This window comes from Macaca thibetana, chromosome X (assembly GCF_024542745.1).
Source record: "Macaca thibetana thibetana isolate TM-01 chromosome X, ASM2454274v1, whole genome shotgun sequence".
Classification (NCBI taxonomy): Eukaryota; Metazoa; Chordata; class Mammalia; order Primates; family Cercopithecidae; genus Macaca; species Macaca thibetana.
In genome coordinates, this window is record NC_065598.1 from 21,477,115 (window position 1) to 21,498,413 (window position 21,299).

Sequence of the window (21,299 nt, forward strand, 5' to 3'; positions counted from 1 at the left end):
GCTTCCTGAGGCCTTCCCAGAAGCAGAAGCCACTATGCTTCCTGTATAGCCTGCAGAACCATGAGCCAATTAAACATCTTTTATTTATTTTTATTTTTTATTTTTATTAATTAATTAATTTATTTATTTATTTTACTTTAAGTTATGGGATACATGTGCAGAACGTGCAGGTTTGTTACATAGGTATACATGTGTCATGGCGGTTTGCTACACCTATCAACCCACCATCTAGGTTTGAAGCCCTGCATGCATTAGGTATTTGTCCTAATGCTCTCCCTCCCCTTGCTCCCCACCCCATGGCAGGCCCTGGTGTGTGATGTTCCCCCCTCTGTGTCCATGTGTTCTCATTGTTCAATTCCCACTTATGAGTGAGAACATGCAGTGTTTGGTTTTCTGTTCCTGTGTTAGTTTGCTGAGAATGACGGCTTCCAGCTTCATCCATGTCCCTGCAAAGGACATGAACTCATTCTTTTTTATGGCTGCATAGTAATCCATGGTGTATATGTGCCACATTTTCTTTATCCAGTCTATCATTGATGGATATTTGGGTTGGTTCCAAGTCAACATCTTTTCTTTATAAATTACCTGGTCTCAGGTATTTCTTTATAGCAATGTGAGAATGAACTAATACAGAACATTTCCCATATACACTGTAGATGTGGGAAGGAAGGCACACAGCCAAGAAGGGCTAGCAGGATGCTACTACCCTAATAGAGTTTACCTTAATAAATTTACCCTGCTCTAAGTCTGGCTCTCAGTTGCCAAAATCTATGAGCTTTATCTCAGAGAGCCTGATTCACACTAACCCACAAGGGACTAAAACATCCCAATATGCTTCATGATTAATTTTTTATTGCAAAATATAACTATCATGCAGACATTTTTATGCTTATCTGTTTAACCAGTACATTTTTTTCCTTTAGACATGCTATAGGGGATACCCATCCCAAGATAGTTTGAGGTTTATGGAGTTAGAGCAAAGAAAGAGGACTTGAATGTTAAAACGGAATCATGTTTATTAGTCTGACATAATTGCAGGGTTTGAAGAGTCAAGATATTTTGGATACTTATCAAGATTTAAGGGGATCCTCTCCCCAGCACAGTGTGTAGAAGGGCACTGCCCACTACTTAGCTCACTCTGCTTTTTTCTAGGGCCCTGCTGCTGGCCAATCCTTGTTTCTGACTGATACTAGGGTTTCCAAGAGGCCTCTGTAGGCAATTGCCTGCATCAAGGCCATGGGGTCTTTGCATGTGGAATGTTTCAATACAGAAAGGCTGGATAGGCAATACAATTTGTAAACAAATCAGCAAGTAAATAGTGCTAAATTAAAATTTGGCTGGCTCTTCTTATAAAGTTGATTGTATTATTACACTGTTGGCACACCAATTTTATTTTAGAGTTATACCTCAAAGACAAGGGATTAAGGAAAATTTCACAACTATTTGAACAGCTATGGTCTTCCAATGAACCACAAGGTAATAAATCATTGTGTCACTGTTGTATTCACCTTTATATCTGCCCCAACTAATCCTTAATTGTCTAAGCAGTTTCAAGATAAAATTATATACACTAAATAAAATGTAAGCACAAGCCATGTAAATAATATCACCACAGACCACCATTCTTGTCAAACTTAGCCTGTGTACATTTATCCATATGCATTTATTGCTATCCAGGTTATTGGAACGCAGTAGCAGTTTTCAGTGGGGCAGGGATTAGCTTCAGAATCACCTGGTAGGGTGAGAATAACAGCCTCCTGCATTTTTTTACATCCTAACCAGAAGAAGTTCTCTGAAATTTATTTAAAATTCCTGGTTTGTTTATTACTATTTCTACCACAGTTGGTACATGGTTTCCAGTTTCTTCTTTTTCTTTTGAGGCATCTGTCCTCTTCAGATGCCTGGTTATTTGGGCTTATGAACTCACATTCCCATGGAGGTACTGGCTTCTTTGCCTCATAATATCTACAGGTAATGGCTGAAGGCCAGGCCAGCCCCTGATCTGGGTCAACTCCAAAGTACAAGGAGAGTAAAAAGGAGTCCTAGGTCTGAGCACCACAGAAACCAGAGTTAATCACTCCTGTTTGTTCTCATCCCATCAAACAAATTCCCAAATCAGGAAAATACCTTTGAACCCTCAGAGAGTGTAGCACTTGGAGAAGGAGGTCCTCATAGGTGGCATTCCATCAGCCTGGTGGGTTGGTAGGGGCAGGAGTGATTGCCTGAGGCCAGGCAGTCTACCCTGTTTTCATTCACCTCTCACCCCAAGAGCCTCTGGCCTCTGCTTAACATCACTCGCATGTCCCCATGCAACTGTAGTTTCATCTGGCTTGAGTGTGTCCCTCAAGAGAAGTCCTGCATTTGCTTTTGCCAGGAGCCCTAAAAATGTCCCAGCCTAGGACCATTTTTTATACTAGTATCTCAACTAGGAGTATCTCAACCATTTTTTATACTAATATCTCAGGACTGCCAGACCACACAGGTAATACAAATTCAGACTACGACCCACCTGAGAAAAGGTAGTGATTATTAATTCTCATAGGGATATGTTTTTTTCACTCAAAGCTCAGGCAAAGGCAGACAAATTTCTTTGTTTTCTGCCTCAACTGATGGATGACTTTTCTTTCTACTTAGCTGTAGCCCTTCCAGACTTCCAAGTCTAAACAAGATTCTTAGTTTCAATTCCCCATCTTGTCTTTCTACAACCTTGTCTCCTGACCCCCAAAGCTATTAAAACCCAAGCTCCTTGTTTACGAAAATCAGAGTACAGTATGTCCTCACTTAACATCGTCCTTGGGTTCTTGAAAACCATGTCTCTAAGCAAAAACAATGTAGTATAATGAAATCAATTTTTCCATAGGCTAATTGACGTACAATTAAGTTCCTACAGCATATTTCTAGTCACAAAAACATCATCAAACTTCTAAATAGACCAAAGCACTTCTAATATGAAACACTGGAATATGTGTGAGCTATACATACATTTAAGAAAGATTAATAAAAATAAATAAGATAATCATTTACCCAGTGATTCCAGTTCAGGATCATACGTGGCTGGAGCATGTCCCAGCAGCTTAGTGCACCAAGTGGAAACCAGTCCTAGCCAGGACGCCATTCCATCACAGGGCCACTCACACACATCACACTCACTCAGACTGGTACCATTTAGACACACCAATAAACTTGACGTGCACAGCTTTGGGATGTGGGAAGCACCCAGAGAAACCCCATACAGACATAGAGAGGACATGCAGACTCCACATAGATGGTGACACAGCCCAGAATCCATTTTTTTTCTTTCATCAATGTTATTATAGTAAAAGAATGAAACAATGATATTCAAAGACCTGCTGCACTCTCTTCCACTGCCAAGGGAAACAAGGTATCAGCACCTGCTTATTAATGTGGAATTGTAACTCCAGCTCTCATTTTGTCCCTAAACAATTTCCCTTACAATTCGAACTATGCGTTTAAAGGATATTTCCCTTATTTTATCCAGTACTTCTAGGTGTTCTGTAGCAGAATGGTTTTCAGATTATTCATTCTGCCATGTGGCCCAAAATAGAAGACCTATTGAAGTCTAGGAAGTATGTAAACATAAACATGTCCACGCTCCAGCCTTAGAATTCCAGGCTTGCATCTAGTAATTCTAATGTGCATCTGTGCTTAAGACTCACTGCAATAGAAAATAATAAGCTTGGATCATTATATCATTCAAGGATACTGTTTATATTTTGCTGGAAAATAATCTTAGACTATTTTTCAAAAGAATGAAACCTTTCTTGGCATCTACAAAGATAAAATGCTTTTGCTACAAGTGATTGCCTTTTGGGAGTTAGTTCTTTTTATAGCTAATTGTATGCAGAAGGTTTTGTTGAAATTATGTATTATTATATAGTGGACAATTTCATTTTCTGAAAGGGTAAGAAAAAATAGATGTTTACATCATGTTTCCTGCATGGAAAATTTCTTTGGCCAAAATTTTGCTGAGCTCTGAAAACATTTTAAAACTTTTATTATCATTTGCTTTGGCCTGTCAATATGCTGTAAGCCAATATCACAGCATTTGAACTTTGGCAGTTTTTTAGCTGAACGAATAATAATTCAGCAGTTTTTAATTGTGTCTCTGATAACTAAAGAAGTAGATGAAAAATTTTAAGTACCAAGTACAGCTGCTGTCTCGTTTGCAATTCTTACTAAAACCCATTGTCTTATCCATTTTGTGTTGCTATAAAGGAATGCCTGAGGCTGAGTAATTTATAAGGAAAAGAGATTTATTGGGCTCACAATGCTGCACACTGTACAAGAAGCATGGCATTGATATCTGCTTCTAGTAAAAACCTCAGGAATCTTCCACTCATGGTGGAAGGTGAAAGGGGATCAGATGTGTCACATGGCAAGAGAGAAAGCAACAGAGAGACAAGAGGGGTACCCACACTCTTTTAAACAATCAGCTCTTGCATGAACTAATAAAGTGAGAACTTACTCATTATTGATAAGACAACACCAAGCCGTTCATGAGGGATCCACCCCTATGATCCAAACACTTCCCACCAGGCCCCATTTCTAACATTGAAAATCAAATTTCAACATCAGATTTGGAGAGGAAAAATAGCCAAAATATATCACCCATTAAATCCAAATGAATAAAATGCCCATTTTAAATATTGTGCAGAATTCGCACAGAAGGTATGCTAAGGTTTGAATGCTTTTTCCCCTCCAAAACTCATGTTGAAATTTGGTTGCCATTGTGGCAGTGTTGGGAGGTGGGAATTTGGGGTGGTGATCAGGCCATAAGGGCTCCACCCTCATGGGTAGGATTAATGCCATTAAAAGGGTGAGTTTGGTCCCCTCTTGCTCTCTTGCCCTTTCATCTTCCATCATGTGAGGACATAACAAGAAGGTCCTCACCAGATGCTGGCATCTTGATTTCCAGCCCCTAGAACTGTAAGAAAGCAAATTTCTGTTCTTTGTAAATTACCCAGTCTGTGATACTCTGTTATAGCAGAACAAAAAAAGACTAAGACAAGGTACAAGCTACATTTTTCAAGTAATCTATCAGAGTAACTGTTGACACAATTTATGCTTTATGTAAAAGTAATAAAAATCAAATTTTTAAAATTAGCTTTGGCCGGACACAGTGGCTAGCACCTGTAATCCTAGCACTTTGGGAGACCAAGGCAGGTGGATCAACTGAGGTCAGGAGTTCAAGACCACCCCAGCAAACATGGCAAAACCCCGTCTCTACTAAAAAAATACAAAAATTAGCCAGGCGTGGTGGCACATGCCTGTAATCCCAGCTATTCTGGAGATTGAGGCAGGAGAATCACTTGAACCTGGGAGGCGGAGGTTGCAGTGAGCCAAGATCACGCCACTGCACTCCAGCCTGGGCAACAGAATAAGTGAGACTCTGTCTCAAAAATAAAAAATAAAATAAAATTAGCTTTCTGCAAATTCTTTTACTTATCAGATAATATTAGAAAATAAATGTAAATTTTTCTTTTCTGTTATTTTGTTTTGACAGTCCTCATTATCATATCAAGGGAGTATGTTCTTGCTTGAAATTGAACCAATTAAAAATCCATATTCCATGCACTATGAGAAGTGTTTTTTCAGGAGGTATCTCATTTATTCCTTACAAGAAACACCTGCTAATATTATCAACATTTTACAAATGAGAAATGAAGTAACTTGCAAGATTACACAACCAATATGTAGTAGAGTTGCAATTTGAACCCAGGCCATCCAGCTCTAGAGCCTGTATGTCCAACAACAAAACTGTACTGCAGTTACATTTTAAAAATTAAAACACACACACACACACACACACACACACACACACAAGAAATCTACCTCAGAGGCCAGGTGCAGTAGCTCATGCTTGTAATCCCAGCACTTTGAGAGGCTGAGGCTGGTGAATCGCTTGAGCCCAAGAGTTCAAGGCCAGCCTGGGCAACATGGCGAAACTCTGTCTCCACAAAAAATTTTAAAAATTAGCCAGGCATGGTGGCTCACTCCTGTAGTTCCAACTACTTGGAAGACTGAGGTGGGAGGATCACTTGAGCCCAGGAGGCGGAGGCTGCAGTGAGCTGAGATCATACCACTGCCTGCATGACAGAGCAAGATCCTGTCTAAAAAAAAAGAAGGGAAGGAAAGGGAAGGGAAGGGAAGGGAAGGGAAGGGAAGGGAAGGGAAGGGAGGGGAAGGGAGGGGAAGGGAGGGGAAGGGAGGGGAAGGGAGGGGAAGGGAGGGGAAGGGAGGGGAAGGGAAGGGAAGGGAAGGGAAGGGAAGGGAAGGGAAGGGAAGGGAAGGGAAGGGAAGGGAAAAGAAATCTACCCAAGGAACATTCTAGGATAACAATGTTTAAAAACAAGTTTTATTGGCTCTACCCCTCCAAAGAGCTCCCAAATCCAACTACTTCTCACCTCCTTCAATACTGCCTCTCACTGAGACTATTGCAACTGCCTGACAGGAAATAATAAAGATACAGATATGTCCACTCTATGACCTAGTAATTCCACACCTGAACAGACACTCAACATAAATGAGTGCTTTACGTCCATCCACCAGCACATATAGACAAGAATGTTCATAGCACTGTTATTCATAACCAAATGCTACAACACACAAATATCCATCAACTATAGAACAGATGAATGATTTATGAAATACTACGCAGTGATTTTAAAAACTTATTTTGATACATAAAATAATATCGATCAATCTTATAGATGTAATGTTAAGTGAAAGAAATCAAACTAAAGCCAGGTGCAGCAGCTCATGCCTGTAATCCCAGCACTTTGGGAGGCTGAGGCGGAAGGATTGCTTGAGCCCAGTTCAAGATGAGCCCAGGTAACATGGTGAGACTCCACCTCTACAAAAAATAAAATAATTAGCTGGGTGTGGTAGCACATGCTTGTGGTCCCAGCTATTCAGGAGGCTGAGGTGGGAGGATCACTTGTGCCTAGGAGGTTGAGGCTGCAGTGAGCCATGTTCACACCACCACACGCCAGCCTGGGCAACAAAGGGAGACCCTGTCTCAGAAAAAACAAAAAAACAAAAATCTTAAGAAATTAGACACAAAAGAGTGCATACTGTATCATTCCTGTATCATTCCTGTATCATTCCTGTTTTCCTTTTTTTTTTTTTTTTTTTGGATGGAGTCTCGCTCTGTTGCCCAGGCTGGAGTGCAGTGGTATGATCTCAGCTCACTGCAACCTCTGCCTCCTGGGTTCAAGTAATTTTCCTGCCTCAGCCTCCCAAGTAGCTGGGGCTACAGGTGCCCACCACCATGCCCAGCTAATTTTTGTATTTTTAGTAGAGATGGGGTTTCACCATGTTGGCCAAGCTGGTCTTGAACTCCTGACCTCAAGTAATCTGCCTGCCTCGGTCTCCCAAAGTGCTCGGATTACAGGCGTGAGCCACTGTGCCTGGCATATGATTCCATTTCTATGAGGTTAAAAAACAGACAAAAACTAATCTATGGTGCTAGAAACCAGAAAAGTGATTATTTCTTGGTGGGGTGGGTGGGGGCAGATGGTTGACTGGGAAGGGGATGAGGAAGAAGACATGTGAGGTGCTGGTATATTCTGTATTTTGATCTGGGTGGTGGTGACACAGGTGTAGACACGTAAAAATTCATTGAGCTCAGCCCTTAGGACTGTGCACCTGACTGTACGTGAGCAACATCTCAAATGAAAAGAAAAAAGTGAAAACAAACAAAGAACATCAAAGGCCATCCAAATCATAACTGACAACACCCATCCTAAAGCCAGTTTTTCTCTCCTCCCCAATTCTGCTACAGTAACCCTCACTGACCAAACCCCAAAACTCACTGTGGCATCCAGCAAGTACTTTTTCTTTCATCTCTCCTTTCTTTCAATTTTAATCCCAGGCTTGACTTGGCTTTTTACTAAACCTTTTCCTCTTACCCACCCCCTTTCAGGTCCATCTCTTTCTAAGTCCATCTCATTTTCCCAATTCTGCCTCATAAAAGATGCAGAATAGAATAGCAAAGACAAAATTCTCTTTACTAGATAGTTATGGGGAGAGAATGAAAGAATGCTCAGCCGGTAACGTATCTTGTTCCCTCACATATCCTCAGTTATAAAGTTAATTGAACTTTCCTAGAGAAAAGATACCACTGAGTGATTATTTCTTTTTAGTGACTGTGCACCAGTATAAACAATTGACCGACCCCTCACCTAAAATGTAGTAGTAAGCTGTTGTCTTACTCTTCTTAGCAATATCTACCAGCCTATACCAGGTATTTCCTGCAGGATGGTTTTTTTTTTTTTTTATGAATTTGTTTTTTGCTGAAAATCATAAAGGTAAAATTAGGAAGCAGCATGGCATCTGGAGAATGGTTGGAAGAAACACATTGCAATTTCTTAAATATGAATATTGGCAGCACTTTTCAACTTTAAAAGGCAATGGTTATGGGCCCAGAGCACAGCAGTTATCAACAGCACTTTCCTGGTGTAATTCTACAATGTTAAATGTATAATCTTTGGGCCAGGCACAGTGGCTTATGTCCATAATCCCAGCACTTCGGGAGGCTAGGGTGGGAGGATCGCTTGAGGCTAGGAGTTTTAGACCAGCCTGTGCAACACAGTGAGACTCCATCTCCACGAAAATTTTAAAAATTAGCCATGTGTCATGGGGTGCACCTGTGGTCCCAGCTACTTGGGAAGCTGAGGCAGGAGGATCACTTGAGCCTGGGAGGTCAAGGCTGCAGTGAGCTATAACCATGCCATTGCACTCCAACCTAGATGCCAGAGACCTTGTCTCAAAAAATAAAAATATATGGTCTTTGACTATTTTTTCTCAATTTAGGGTCTGAGAATATCTGGGGTTCTGCAAATATGTTCTCAAAGATCTGCAATGACTTTTCCCTTTAAAACAGGTCCATAGGAAGTTATCAGGGGCTAGAGAGGAAGCAAAATGGGAAGTTATTGTTTAATGGGTAAAAAATTTATATTTGGGAAGATGAAAAAGTTATGGAAATATATAATGGTAACTGTTATACAATGTTGTAAATATATATACATGCCACTGAATTGTACACCTAAAAATGGTTAAAATGCGAATTTTTATGTTATGTAAATGTTACCAAAATTTTTAAAAAACAAGTTCATAGGGACTTCCATTCCCAGCAATATAGCCTATTAGCCATCCTGAAAAAACCCTCCTAGTACAAAAATACCCAAAATATAGAATAACATACTTAAAATATTCCACAAATGCATAGTTGCTATAGTAGAAAGTAAGGGAAATCCTTAGAGGTAAAAAAAAAAAAAAAAATACAAGATGAAAAAACACAAATCCAGAGAGGTAAGAGAGCTCTAAAGCTGGTGGCTTCCCTGATGTCATCTGCTGATCTTAGGTGCTCCAGAGCTGCTGCTGTAACAGGCCATCTTTGGGGACAGAAGATAAAGCCCAGAGACTTAGAAACTGGACCCTCAGAGGGTGAACCAGAACAAACCAACCACTCTGGAGCGAACCTTAAAGAAATTTGCTTCTCTTGGCCTCAGATGGAGGAGAAAAAAGTCTCCCGTGAAATCTTCTGTTTATGAACTGGGATCCAGGAGGTTTGGGGTCTCAAAGTCTTAGTGATTTCTATTGCTCCTAGTTCCAACTTCTATTCCATTATCTTTTTAAAAATTTGAAAAAATATTATGGATCAATTTCTCAGGTATAACACACCCAATTCTTTCACCTGTTCTTCATATGACATATTTCCCAGATCTTTTACCACCCCTCCCCACTTCAACAGGCTTCTTTGGGGTACCTTCTGGTTTGTCTCAGTATTCAGTATTCCTCTTAAGGAATAATGGCCATAACTGGAAACAGTGATGCAGATACGGCTAAGCCTATACAGAATAGAGTGGGCTTATTGCCACTCTCAATTGGTGTATTAGTTATCCACTGTTGAATAACAAATTACTCCCAAAACTTAGCGGCTTGAAATAACAACATTTATGATCTCACCATTTCTGTGGGTCAGGAACCTGCGCAGTGTAGCTAGGTCTTCTGGCTCAGGTCCTCTGACAAGGTGGAAGTCAAGGTGTTGGCTGCAGTGGCAGTCATCCCAAGGCTCAACTGGGGAAGGACCTGCCTCTGAGTTCACTCATGTGGTTGTGAGCAGGATTCAGTTTACCACAGGCTATTGGTTTAGGGGCCTCAGTTTGTCACTGGCTGTTGGCCAGAGGCTGCCTTCAGGTCCTTGCCACATGGGCCTCTCTAGAGAACAGCTCACAACATAGTAGCTTGCTTCATTAGAGCAAGCGAGGAAAGCCAGAGAGAGAGAGCAAGCAAGACAGAAGTCACAGTCTTTTATAACCAAATCACAGAAGTAATAGCCTATCACTTTTGCCATATTCTATTGGTTAGAAGCATATCACTTGGTCCAGTCCACACACACAGAGAGTGGATTACATAAGGCATGAATAACAAGAAGCAAGGATCACGAGGAGCCATTTCAGAAGCAGCCCGTCACAACTGTATACCACACTTCTGATCCTGAACCTAAAACTGTGACCTAAAAAGAAAGCCCACATGAATGATTTACTTTAAGTGACCTCAGGTTAGTGAGGCCCCTAAGTATTTGGCAAAAGCAAACAATCATCATCTCTGGAGGAACTTACCTTAAGCCCAGGCATCAAGTGCTTGCGCCACCACATGAGGGTCCAATAAACATAAGTTCACAATGGAAAAGAAAAAAACATAAGTCACTATGAGCAACAGTTAGCAGAAACAAAGAACCATACCTGCAGATACTACAGACACTGGAATTATCAGATACACAATATATAATAAGATGTTTAATATGTAGAATCGAAAATATGACTGAGGAACAAGAGGGTTTTTAAAAATAGCAAATCATTTCTGAAATGAAAACAATATTGCTTCTCAGCCTTTTGGCTAAGATCAAGTGAAATGAAACCAAATATAATTTCTAGAAATGAAAAATAAAATAGTTGAAATTACAAATCAATAGCCTGGTGGCCGGGCACGGTGGCTCATGCCTGTAATCCCAGCACTTCGGCAGGCTGAGGCAGGCAGATCACTCGAGGTCAGGAGTTTGAGACCAGCCTGGCCAACATGGCGAAATGCCATCTTTACTAAAAATACAAAAATTTAGCCGGGCATGGTGTCACAAGCCTGTAGTCCCAACTACTCGGGAGGCTGAGACAGGAGAATTGCTTTAACCCGGGAGGCAGAGGTTGCAGTGAACCAAGATGGCGCCACTGTACTCCAGCCTGGGCGACAGAGTGAGACTCTGTCTCAAAAAAAAAAGAAATCAATAGCCTGGTTAAAACAGCAGATGAGACACAGTTGAAGTGAGAATTAAGAAACTGAAAGATAGATTTCAAGAAATTACTCAGAATGCAGCAAAGGAAAGACATGGAAATTCCAAAGAGAGGGCAAAAGACACAAAAAATAGAGAAGCTCTTATATCTAATTGGACTTTCAAAATGAAATTAAAGAACAAGCAAGTGAGAATATTCAAAGAGAATGACAGCTGGGCATGGTGGCTCACATCTGTAATCCCAGTACTTTGGGAGGCCAAGGATGGAGGATCACTTGAGACCAGCCTGGCCAACATAGCAAGACCCTGTCTCTAAAAAAAAAAAAAAAATTAATTTTTAAAAAACTAGCCAGGGATGGTGGCATGTGCCTGTACTTCTAGCTATTCAGGAGGCCAAGATAGGAGGATTGCTTGAACCCAGGAGTTTGAGGCTACAATGAGCTATGATTGCACCACTCCAGCCTGGGTGACAATGTTAGACCCTGTCTCTGAAAAAGAAAAAGAAAATGGCTGAAAATTTACCATACGTGATGCAGACAACAAATCCTAAAATTCAGAAGCTAAACTTCACTGGTTATTTATCTAGCTTTCAACTCCACATCCATCCTATTTCTTGCAAAATAATGATAGGATGGGATGTCTTCAAAGCACTTTTCCAGGCTCTGTTAGTGGCTGACTTCCCCCAAGGTTTCACCAATAATAGGCACTGGTCAGTGATCATAAGGTAGGAAAGGGGAATAGCAGTAGTTCTTCCCCTCTCTTTTTTGCTCTTTTCCTTCTGGCTCTAAGCTCTCAGCAATAGCACTTCCTCCAACTATTCAGCCCCAGTAGCCCAACCGTTGAGGAGATGGTGGTCCCTCCTCTTCCCTTCTAGATTCTGATAATGCAACATACTCTCTTTGATTCCTTGAGCCCTAGAGATGTGATAGCTACTTTCTGTGTTTTCTAATCTCTGGGCTACCTCACCTTTGTTCCTCTTTCAACCTTTTGACATATATGTAGCTAATTTCCTTACAAAATCCTCTATATAAAAATTTTATATAAAATACAAAAATATTTTAAAATACCTAGCATAGTTTCTTTTTCCTGCCTGGACTGTGACTCAAATACCAACAATTCCAATCAGGAAGAATAAAAAGAAATCCACAACTAGACACATCGAAGTCAAATTTAGAATATTAGAAAGAGGACAGACTGCCTAAAAGAAGTGACTGGTGGATTGATGATGGACTTCTTAACAGTAACAGTGGAAGCCAGAAAATAAGTACCATTCTCAAAGTGCTGATTAAAAACAACTGTCAGCCTAGAAGTACATACTCTATGAAACTATCATCTCCAAATAAGAGGGAAATCAAGATATTTTTCAGACAAAACCCAAGTGTTTTCCACAAACTGAGACTCTCCAAAGCAATTACTAAAAACTATACTTATGGAAAAAGACAAATTGTCCCAAAAGAAAGGCCTGAAATGTTACCAGGCAATGGTGAGCAAAAAAATAAAATAAAATAACAAATAAAAAAGTAAGCATCCAGTTATCTAAAGAAATACTGCCTCTAATAAACAACAAAAATATCTTTTTATGTGCTTAAATAACATCAACAGAGAACCAAAATACCAGGGAAAAAATGACATGCAAGTCGGGAGTGGGGTAATGATCATTAAAGCTTTCAAAGGTCCTGATACTATTCAAGAGAATGCTAAGTGTATTGACCAATTTTAGACCATGCTGAGTTAAATAATAGAGATCACCAAAGTTTAGTGAATCTCTATTATTTCACTCAGCATGGTCTAAAAGACCTGGCCTTGGGATATGGGGTTTAGTTTCCCCCTCAGCCTTGCCTTTAGAAATCCAATTAGCCAGATGCCTACTTCAACATCATTTCTGGCATCCCTGAAAAGTTGCACAACCAGTTATCATATGATTGAGTAGGTACTATCATATTTAATTAGTGAAACAATGTCTGTAATATGAATAAGGTATGCCACTTGGATGAATTGAAAATACTTTAATATTTACTTTTGAATATACATAAGCATTCTAAAAATAACTTGGAGTGAAATTTTTCTTTATGAGCTTTCTATGTTTATATCCATCACTTGAATTAAAAAATGTTATTCATTGGTTCAGTATACTCAGTACTGAAGAGTAAAATGCTGCAATAATTATGATTTTTAATACTATTGACATAGAAAACCAATTATTAACAACCTGCATTGCTCAGCTTTTGCTACATTATGCTGCAGCAAAAAACCCTCAAATAAACAACTATATTTAATTTTGTGTTTCTTAATTCCACTTAGGCCATAAGTCTAACAAGAAAAAATATTATTAGGAAATTCTTCACATCTTGCAAGGGTAAACTTAAAGCAGAATTTTAGCTTTGCCACCTTAAAATTTCACAAGTAGGGAAAACTCAAAAATCCTGCTCAAAGAATCTCAAAATCCTGGAGGCCAGGCGCAGTGGCTCATGCCTGTAATCCCAGAACTTTGGAAGGCTGAGGCAGGCGGATCACTTGAGGTCAGGAATTCCAAACCAGCCTGGCCAACATGGTGGAACCCCATGTCTGCAAAAATATAAAAGTTAGCCAGGCTTGGTGGCGCATGCCTGTAATCCCAGCCACTCTGGAGGCTGAGGCACGAGAGTCGCTTGAACCCAGAAGGCAGAGGTTGCAGTGAGCCGAGATCACGCCACTGCACTCCAGTCTGGGTGACAGAGCGAGACCCCATTTCAAATAAATAAATAAATAAATAAATAAAAACATCCTTGATAAACCATTTTCAATTTAGATATGATAAATGTAAAATACAAAAAGAGTCAAATAGTTAGAGCAAAATGAGGTATCAAAGCACACTTTATTCTCACTTATCAAACTTAAAAATAATAAATTTTTAAAAAAGGCTTTGAGAATTCCTTATAGTTATGTCTAGGGAAGCTAAAAGTTAAAGAAAAAGCTTATTGATCTTATTACTATAGACCAGGAGTTGGCAAATTTTTTGTTAAGGGCCAGAGACTAAATATCCTAGGCTTTGCAGGTCATAAGGTCTTTATCACAACTACCCAACTCTGTTGTAATATAAAGGTGCCGTAGATAATATGCAACAAATTAGCACGGCTGTGTTCCAATAAAACTTTACTTACAAAACAGGCTCAGCCAGGAGCTGTGGCTCATGCCTGTAATCTCAACACTTTGAGAGGCTGAGGCGGGAGAATCACTGTGAGACTAGCCTGGGCAACATAATGAGACCCCGTCTCTACAAAAATATATATTATTTAATTAGCCAGGCATAGTGGTGAAGCGGGAAAAGTTCCCTTGTTCCCCTCGCAGGGCATGCGACCGGGGAGTGGCTCACTTCTTCAGTGCCCCACTGCTCAAACCTCTAGGGGAGCTTACAGTCGGGCAGGTTGTGGGGCTCCTACCCCACGGCAGCGTCTAGTGGTGAATGTTTACAGCTTCTGAAGCCCCAGTGGGTGTGTGTTACCGTGTCCTCTTTTAGTTGTGTTGTCTGTAGGCGGCTTGCGTTTATCAGCTCAATTAGACCCTCTGCCTTATCGCAAGGACAAAGGGCTTTCTGTATCCTGGGGTTCTTGCCTGAGTATACGGGAAAAATCAGATCACACGTGGGCTTGGAGAATGCATGCAAGGTTTTATTGAATGGTGGAAGTAGCTCTCAGCAGATGGATGGGGAGCCGGAAGGGGAATGGTAAGGTGGTTTTCCCCTGGAGTCAGGCTGCTCAGCAGACCCGACTCTCCTCCGATCACCCTGGCCAAACTGCACGTCCTTCCGCTGGTCAATGGCCTGCCGGCGTCTGCCAGTGCCTGTTGGTGTGCTCTTCAACAGATGTGTTCCTCTTGACATCCAGCCGCTTGTGTGCCTGCCCGCTAGGGTCTCGGGGGTTTTTATAGGCACAGGATGGGGTGTGGCGGGCCAGGGTGGTCTAGGGAAAGACAACATTTGGGCACAAAAACAGAAATGCCTGTCCTCACCTAGGTCGGTGGGCACAGGCCCAGGGTTGGAACCCTAGCCAGGGACCACGCCCTTCTCTACCCAGCACTTCTCTGCCCCCCTCCCATATCAGTGGCATGCACCTGTGGTCCCAGCTACTAGGGAGGTTGAAGTGGGAGGGCTGCTTGAGCCCAGGAGTTTAAGTCTGCAGTGGGCCGTTGCCGTGCCACTGTACTCCAACCTGGGCAACAGAGCAAGACCCTATCTCAAAAATAAAAAATTTTAAAAAGGACAGATTTGGCCTTTAGGCAGTAGTTTGACAGTCCCTACTCTAGACTGTGAACTATTTTCAGTAGGTGAACATGAAAGATTTTTGAGATTTGCTGAAGCTATGAATCCTACTTGAGGTCCTTCTAGAAAATTTATTATCAAAAAACGTTTTCTTGAATTGTATTCTGTTGTGTACAGAATGGCTATGATAATATTAAATGGACTACTCTATCTTGGACATCGAGACATTTGGATATGCTGAAACAACTACAAGTCATATTTAAGTTTAATAGCATGGTAGATTAATGATGAATTCAACTCTACTTCTACTTGATTGTTGGGAGATCATTGAGGTCTCATACAGCTATTAATATAATACATTCTGATTGAAGAACTATTTATAGGATAGAAATCAGTAAAGAAGAGTGTCATTCAGTTGTTATCAACAATATAACCAACATAGTGAAGGGCCAGATAGTAAATATCTTAGGCTGATTTAGGAACCACAAGCATACAATGTTTTGTTCACATACCCTTTAGTACTGCAATCAGAAAGCAATTATAACTGTCTATAAGCAGAAAGTTAGTAGGCCACTTCATCATACCTCAGTCAAGACAAAATATATGATGTCCAGAGATTTTGGAATGGCCGTGTCATATATTTAACAAGATATTTAAAGAAGATGGAATAGCAGCTACTACATGTTTAAAAGCCATGTTGAATGAAATAAAAACAATATACTTTTTAGATGAAAATTTATTTTAACTTATTAAAAATGCTTGCAGAGAAAGTAGTTTGCTTACTGGAACCTGAAGAGAAAGTAAATAACCAAGCCAATGCTTTCAGAGTGCAAATATTTCTCATATGATAGCTGCTGAAAAAATTCCCTTATCTACTCCAGGAAGATGCTTATACTGGTGTGTATGATATGAAACTGAAATGCAGATGGAAAGCCTGAGAAGACTGGTTTCTTGAAAGCCAATTATATTGCTCCATTGCTATATTGATAGACTCAAGGTTTAAGGACACATTTTTTCAAGTGACTGTGTAAAAGCACCATGTGCAGACAAAAACAAAAATACAGAAAGTGAGAACAATACTTTCTGAAAAGATTCAGAAAATAGATTCTCCATTTGGCACTCAAAGCTTCCATTTGTAGAACTACTCCAATCAAACTGCACCATCACTGGCAATCACAAGACTAAGATTTTAATGGAGATGAATTTTTACCCTACTCAGTTCCTATTAAACAGAAAGGAAAGCTTAATAATTTTGTGGCAACATCAACACTAGCAGTATCCCATAATGGCAGAGCTAACCAAACATCTGCTACTCTACCCTCTTTAGGTGAAAGTGAACATCTATTTATGTGGTACATAACACTGGCATTAAGGTTAGGCACAGTGGCTCACACCTGTAAATCCCAGTACTTTGGGAGGCCAAGGTGGGAGGATTGCTTGAGTCCAGGAGTTTGAGACCATCCTGAGCAACAAACGAGGCCCTCATCTCGACAAAAACATTTTTAAAAAATTAGTTGGCTGGGCGCGGTGGCTCAAGCCTGTAATCCCAGCACTTTTGGAGGCCGAGACGGGCGGATCATGAGGTCAGGAGATCGAGACCATCTGGCTAACCCGGTGAAACCCTGTCTCTACTAAAAAATACAAAAAACTAGCCGGGGAGGTAGCAGGCGCCTGTAGTCCCAGCTACTCGGGAAGCTGAGGCAGGAGAATGGCGTAAACCCGGGGGCGGAGTTTGCAGTGAGCTGAGATCCGGCCACTGCACTCCAGCCTGGGCGACAGAGTGAGACTCCATCTCAAAAAAAAAATAGCCAGACATGGTGGCACGCACCTGTGGTCCCAGCTACTTCAGAAGCTGAGTTGGGAGGATCACTTGCCCAGAAGGTTAAGGCTGAAGTGAGTTGTGATAGCGCCACTGCACTCCAGCCTGGGTAAAAAAAACAAGACCCTGTCTCAAGAGAGAGAGAGAGAGAGAGAGAGAGAGAGAGAGAGAATAAATCTTGGGACCCCAAAATCACAAAGCCAAAGGGAAAAGTCAAGCTGGGAAATGCATCAGGTAAACCTGCCTCCCATTTTAGTCCTAAATAAGATAGCTACATAGATGTTTTTTTAAAAGCTACATATGTCCCTCACAACAGGCCAACAAGGAATTTCCCTGAAACAGTTCTGTTGAATTTTACCCCGGTAATATAAATTGATAGCTTATCTTCACAGGTACAGGACAAAAAAGACAGAACTCAAAGTCATTCTGCTACTCACCTAAGACAAATGTTTATCTGATTGCTTCCTTTGTTTTTTTGTGTTTTGTTTTAAGATGGAGTTTTGCTCTTTTGCCCAGGCTGGAGTCAAGTGGCACGATCTCGGCTCACTGCAGCCTCCGCCTCCCATCCCACCCCTACGCTGGGTTCAAGTGATTCTCCTGCCTCAGCCTCCTGAGTAGCTGGGATTATAGGCGCCTGCCACCATGCCCGGCTAGTTTTTGTATTTTTAGTAGAGATGGGGTTTTGCCATGTTGGCCAGCCTGGTCTCAAACTCATGACTTCAGGTGATCCACCTGCCTCGGCCTCTCAAACTGCTAGGATTACAGCCGTGAGCCACCCCACCTGGCTGGATTGCTTCCTTTGTTTATGTAAAAATGCAAAAGTCACTGAATCAGACTAAGGCATAAGTGACTATTTCTCTACCCCCTGCAACGTGTAAATCGTGTATTCAGCAAAAGGCTGATCAAAGACCCCAGAGAATGCAACCTTTGGTCTCTTACCTACCTATGACGCCTAGGCAGGCGTCGTCAGGACCTCCTGAGGCTGTGTCACAGGTGTGTCCTTAACCTTGACAAAACAAACTTTCTAAGTTAATTGAGACCTGTCTCAGATACTTTTAGGTTCACAACTGTTTACTTCCAGGCATGTTCTTCTCTACTTCCAGGTATACAGGGGATTACACTTTCCCTGCCCTTTTTAGTTAGGCGCAGCTATTTGACTAGTTTTGATAATGAAACATGAATAGAAGTAACATGTGAATATCTGAGCTATAGCATTTCACTGCCAGTGGTAGACTCCCTAGTTCACTTCTTTCCCTGCCTTGGTGAACCTTAAGCGTCATCTTGTGATGTGGACATGATAAAATGGTGGAGTTTCCATCAGCCTGCCACCCTCCTACCTGCATATCCTGCCAACTAGCACACACAAAAAATAAATCTTTGTTGTTTTAAGCCTTTGGATTTTAGGGTTGGTTTCCAAAGCATAAGCTAGGTTATCCTGACTGCTGCAAGTTAATGTCATAAATGTAGACTATAATGATCCCAGAAGCAAACTATCTGCTCACATTGATGAGAAATACGTAATTCTGAATGCCATGTCAAACTTTAAAAATTTAAATAGCAATACTTGATAATTGAAAAATAAAAATTGTATATATTTATCATGTACATGTTATTTTGAAATATGTATACATTGTGTAATGACTGAATAGTAATATTTTCAAGAAAACTAATATAAACATTTAATTTTTAAATGTTATATTTCATGTATTTTTTATCACTGAAGTTTATTATATAATGGTGATATTCTGCTTCAGCCAAATATTGACTTTTAACATGCAGCTGCTTTGCATTCAGTCAATATATATATTCCGTGCCCCTCTAAAAATAATATATATACAAATGATATAAATTCAATCTTGGTTATGTGTCCTTTATTTAAAATACATAGGTCACAGAAACCTGAAACAATTTGTAAATTAAATCACAAATTTATTCTACGGAAAAATACCTTGATCTTCTAGAATTCAGGCATTTTTTGCTGCCCCTTGCATCCTCCATCTTGTCTCGTCTGCTGCCACCAGCTGGCTTCCACTACTGCTAAATTTCAGCAACCAGCAGGATTCAATTCAGTGCTTTGTTTTGACTGCTGAGTCCCTGATGAAAACACCAAGTCAGTTGAATAACTAAATTTTTAGGCTGGAAACAGAAAAGCACAACCAATTCATTTCCTATGTACTTTGGGCTATCAGATAGCCACATGGTAGCTGGTACTTGTCCCAGTAAGTGGTCCAGACAAGGCTGCAGGCTAACAAAAGAGAAGACATTTCAGTTCTTAAGTTAATATTCTGCTCTCAGGGAAGAATATTGTTAAAAACTATAGAGTCATTGTATAAGAACAGACAAAGGTCAGATCAAACACAATAGTGTATCAATAGTCTCAGTATATGGCCAGGCATGATGGCTCACACCTGTAATCCCAGCACTTTGGGAGGCAGAGGCCGGCAGATCACCTGAGGTCAAGAGGTTGAGACCAGCCTGGCCAACATGGTGAAACCTCGTCTCTACTAAAAATACAAAAATTAGCTGGGAGTACTGGTGGGCGCCCGTAATCCCAGCTACTCAGGAGGCTGAGGCAGGAGAATTGCTTGAGCCCAGGAGACGGAGGTTGCAGTGAGCCAAGATCGTACCACTGCACTCCAGCCTGGATGACAAGAGCGAGACTACGTCTCAAAAAAGAAAAAAAAAAGTCTCAGTATAGTATTAAGCTTTTAATAACTTCAGTAGTATAAATTCTATGAATTTATACATCATTTGAAAGTAAAATTATTTAACTGTATTAACTATAAAATTATTTAACTGCCTATTTGGTTTGTGAATTTTTGAACAGTAAATGTGTTTTACTTTTTTGTTGCAGTCAATGTTTGCCATCTCCTGCTAAAGGGACTGAAAAATTTAAAAATGTTCAAAATTCACAAAATAAAATAAGCATTTAAGAAATTTAAATAAACCTTCAAGTGACTTTTTGCAAGTTTGTAGCATTAATACTTCAGAAATTATTAAAGCTTAAAACAGCACTAAGTCTTTTGGGATACTTGTATTTGGAAAACTGTGCAGTAACAGGGTGGTTGAATACAAACTTTTATAATTTACACCCAGCTATGTCCAAAGAAAACTGAAATCATTTATAACAACACATATACACGCAAATAGGCAAAGATATGTAAAACAGTCATAAGCTGTCTTGAAGCTGGAGAAACATGTCCCTAAGTGAGTAAAACTTTAGGAAAAGCAGAGAGAATGAGGCAAATTAGTAGCAATATTTTTAATATAGGTTTCTGGTATTATTCTATATTTTCACTTGGAAGGGTGTTGAGGATACATTTTTATTTGGGATACTTGTTCTTGAGATAGTATTATGTTCTCAATATTTTGGTATTAGCATTAGTATAGCTAATGATGCTTTTCCAGAAAAACTGAAACAAATAACTTTTAAAGATGCACATTAATAGAATGTTAAAAAAAATAATAATAAATAGTTTTCTTTCCTCTTAGAGATTATCTAGTTCAGTGGTTCTCAACCTTGGCTGTACAGTGCAATGACTTGAGGGGTTTAAAAAGTATAAATGCTTGGGTCCCACTGAGCATCTGATTTAATTGGTCGAGGATACAGAACTGGCATCGGGAATTTTAAAAGACCTTGGTGATCCTAAAGTGCAGGTAAGGTTGAGAACCTCTGCTCTAGTTCAATATATAATCAGGTATACATCAACATTAAAATGTGTAGGTGTTCAGAGTTCTGATTTTTAACCATAGTACCATCTCAAATATTATAATGGAAAAGTTTGAAAAAAGAGCCTAATTTAATCATCATGGATAAATTTCAAAAAGCATGTTGAACGAAACAAGCCAGACACAAAGATTACTTATTGCATTCTATTTACATAAAGTTAAAAATAATCAGAACAGGGGGAGGGGCTATTGACTAGGAAGGG

The 21,299-nt window shown here is 40.2% G+C and overlaps 1 protein-coding gene across 1 annotated transcript in view; it reads left to right on the plus strand.

The window, feature by feature from the left end:
• SMS (spermine synthase) overlaps window positions 1-21,299 on the plus strand; it is an 863,947-nt gene that overhangs the window by 684,599 nt on the left and 158,049 nt on the right. The gene's annotated exons all lie outside the window — the stretch shown is intronic.